Source organism: Gavialis gangeticus, unplaced genomic scaffold (genome assembly GCF_001723915.1).
Source record: "Gavialis gangeticus isolate Ggan-Ray unplaced genomic scaffold, GavGan_comp1, whole genome shotgun sequence".
NCBI lineage: Eukaryota > Metazoa > Chordata > Crocodylia > Gavialidae > Gavialis > Gavialis gangeticus.
Genome location: NW_017729022.1, coordinates 169,340,439 through 169,344,040, shown reverse-complemented (window position 1 = coordinate 169,344,040; position 3,602 = coordinate 169,340,439). Strand labels below are relative to the sequence as shown.

At 39.8% G+C, this 3,602-nt stretch overlaps 1 protein-coding gene across 1 annotated transcript in view; it reads right to left on the bottom strand.

Annotated features, from left to right (window-relative positions):
- Nucleotides 1-3,602, bottom strand: part of IARS2 (isoleucyl-tRNA synthetase 2, mitochondrial) — an 83,943-nt gene that overhangs the window by 22,628 nt on the left and 57,713 nt on the right. The window lies entirely within an intron of this gene.

The following is a 3,602-nucleotide window of genomic DNA, read 5'->3' as shown; positions in this document are numbered from 1 at the left end:
AAGTTGGACACTTGGCTCACCTACACTCATGCCACTCCTGTTCCTACCAGGCTTTATACTGCAGCCACCACTAGACCCTGCACAGACACTGCCCCCACAAGACCTTGCAACATCACCACTCCTACTCCAGCCAGAACCTGCACTACTGCACTCACACGCAGAGGATGCAAAACCCATATTCCTCATAGTCTCCACCTAAATGACTTCAGCATATATATGGAGATCTTAAAACAAACACACACACACACAAAACAGCATGCTGAATGGAGGAAAAGTGATCCAATTGCTTTAAGCCATTTCCCAACATGAGACAAAAATAACTGTTTCATTTATTTCACCCAAGTCGGAGCACCTCTCCCAAATCTGGGATTTGATATCAAGTAGTATATCATTTTCTTCTTACATGGGAACAACCCACAACTACGTATTAAGAAAGTGTAAATGTTGTGAAATCAATTTCTTAGAAGTTAGTAAATGCAAAGATTAAGGTTGCCTTTATCCTTTTCTATTTTATTGCATAACTGCACACTATTTTCCCTGTTCTTGGGATGAGTCAGGAGCACATACCAAAGGAAGCTATTGTGTGCAGGACCTTTAGATTATTACCTGCAGAAGGTAGATGATGAATGTGGTAGTGATTGCAGGAAGAGGTCAGACAGTAAGGCAGCTGAATACTGTTCAGGAGCTGCTGTGTAATATAGGACAAGCAATTAAACCTGCTGTGTAATATTGGGCAAGTCACTAAAAAAAAAAAAAAAGCAAGCTATTGAGCTAAGTAGTCACTAATTGTGGAGTACCCAACTTGAGCCTCTGAGGCCTGCTTTGTCAAGTGCTGATCTCTTACTTGCTAAGCAAGTGCCGAGACCTGTGCTTTGAACCTATCAAGTGTTAGCTACTGTCAAGTATTCTAGGTCAGGTCCTAGATGTCTCAACTGGACATTCAAAAGTTAGGAGAGTTTTTAACCTTGATTCTCCTGTGCTACTGCTTCAGTTTACACATGGGAAAGAAACATGGGGATGTTCTGAATTCAGCAGTGTTTGTTAAGTACTCTGATACCAAAGTAATAAACACTACAGAAATGCCTATGAAGACATTAATATTTCTCTCTTCAGACAGTGGACTGAATACTGTGCAGTGAATATGACATGGGGCCATGCAACATACAATGGGGGGGAAGACAGCATGATGAACAGTTGTTCATTAAGTGAGCACCATTCTTCCTGTGGAAGAAGGGCTTGGTGTCCTCTTTTCTCCTAGCTTCTTGTCCCAGTCTCTCTACCCAGCCAGTCCAAGTTTTTGGACTGGGGATAAGATAATTTCTTAAACATTATTTGGAATGCAATTTTTCTTTCTTTTTCAACATAATCTTCTCTTCAAAAAGGACTCAAACTGCTCTATCAGAACTTAAAATCAGGCTCAAGCAGACAATTGGCACTGAAAAGTTCAGCCTAAACAGTTTGGCAAAAAATGGGAAGTTTTTGGCAAATTGAAGGAAACAGCTTGCACCCTGGGCAAAACCTGCAGGAGAGCTGGGGAGGTACTGTTGAATGACTGAGCAGCAGGGCTGCTGAGGGGGAAGTTTTACTTACACCAGGAACTCAAAAGCAGTTCCTAGCGGCTGCTGCTACCACTGCCACCACGGACGCTGCAGTGTGGGTCTGCCTGCCCCAGCTGTTGCTCTCACAGCAGCAGCACAGTTTACATGCAACTGCAATTCTGGCACCCCTCCGAAGTTGGCACCTGGCCCCCACCTCTTGCTACTACTAGGAAAGGGCTTTTCAACAGCCATGCCTACAACAAAAATAGTTATTTATGTTTCCATGAAAACAGTCTGCTATTCAAGCTGTGCTATTTTTATTCTGAGGTTTTCCTTCTCCCTTTGAGGAAGCTCTACTGTTAGAGTCAATGAAGATGTCTCAGCTGACAGCATTTATTTAATGGGAAAGGGGATCCTCTGATTCGATATAGAGTGGTTTTGTGCATCTGCTTTCTTTGGCAAGGGATCTGAAATGGCTTTATTGACAACACTGTGAGCAGTTTAATACTTATTATTATGTGTGATTTTTATTATTGCAATTGTAACATTTCAATTATTCTGAAAATACAAAGCTGGGGCAGTTGTGTGACAATGAAGAAAAGTGAACTGACTGCTGTAACTATCCTGAAGTTATGAGGGTTAGAAAGGGCCAGCCTGGAAATTTTAAACTGATTAAGCTGTTGGCTTTCTAAGGAACAAGGCTTTTGACTAACCCTGGGCAAGGATGAAGAACTGATATGCTTTGAAACAGCTCATTCAAGTGCAGTAGGTACTCACAGGAATAAGCTAGATAAGTCTGAAGCTACCCAGCTCCAATTACCAAGAACAGCTGTTTAGCAAGATAATTTCTCTGAAATTATAATTGTTAAGCTTTTTTCTGTTGTGCTGGTAGGAGCATTAATGGTTCATCATTCTCATCAGCTAAGCTAACAGAGTGTAATGCTTAGGGACATTAGTGTCACAGCATTTACCATGTATTAAACCCTCCAGTGGCCTTGAATGTAACCCAGACTTATTATTCTTAGTGAGGGCTTCAGCCGTGCATGACTGACAATAATCAAAGACAACTGATAATTGCAGAAGCCTTTGTGAGAAATGTTGCTGTCATTGAGTTTTTGCAGTAAAATTAATAAACAACATTATACATATGGCACATTGTCTCTGGATAGCCAGTATGCTGTCAGGAGTTTGACCGTGGGAGGTGTCTCCTCCTGCTGCAGTACTTCTCCAGTAACTTGTTTTTTCGGAATTATCACAAAGCCATTGTCCATTTTCTTTCAAGTAAGAATTTGGAGAGAAAAAAACAAAACAAAACTATATGGCGATATACAGGTGACTCTGCCTTGTGAAGGGGGTTGGACTAGATGGCCTTTGGAGATCCTTCCCAGCCTTACTTTTCTATGATACTATGATGGAAACCATTTGGGAAACAAGGCACCTATATGGAAACATTTTTTAATATCGAAAACTGGTTTCTTTTTTTCCTCTGATGAAGGGATTTTTTTGTCCTGAGTTTAAAAGATTTAGAAAGGGAAAGTATTAGACAATTTCAAGATGACTTCCACATGACTGAGTCAATCATTCATGCTATTCTAATTCCTTTCTGGAGAGCTGGTATGACCCGATACAATTACATTTACAACTAAATTTCTATTAATCAATTTTAGTCACCCTCTAAAATTGCCAGAGGAACATTTATTAAGTCTTCAGAAAAAGGTAGAATCTATCCTATATTTCATGTGACTTGTCCAAAAGGATTCTGAATCCTATTATCCTACAGTAGAAAGACTGAGTTTAAAATCATCCTTTTGGTGATATTTTGTAGACAAGGGTAAAAGAAAAATCAGGACAAATCACATATACACAGAGAGTTATGAGGAGAGTGGGCACTTACTAGCTTGAAAACCTAATACCCAGAAGACCCAGAGGCTTAAATGATAAACATTAAAAAGATTCATGATTTTAAAGAGATGTCCTTTAATACATCAGTTCTAAGCAGCTTCAAATAGTGTCAGGATTACTGGAGACCTGGATTTTCATTTAAAGAAAAAAAAAAAAAAAAAA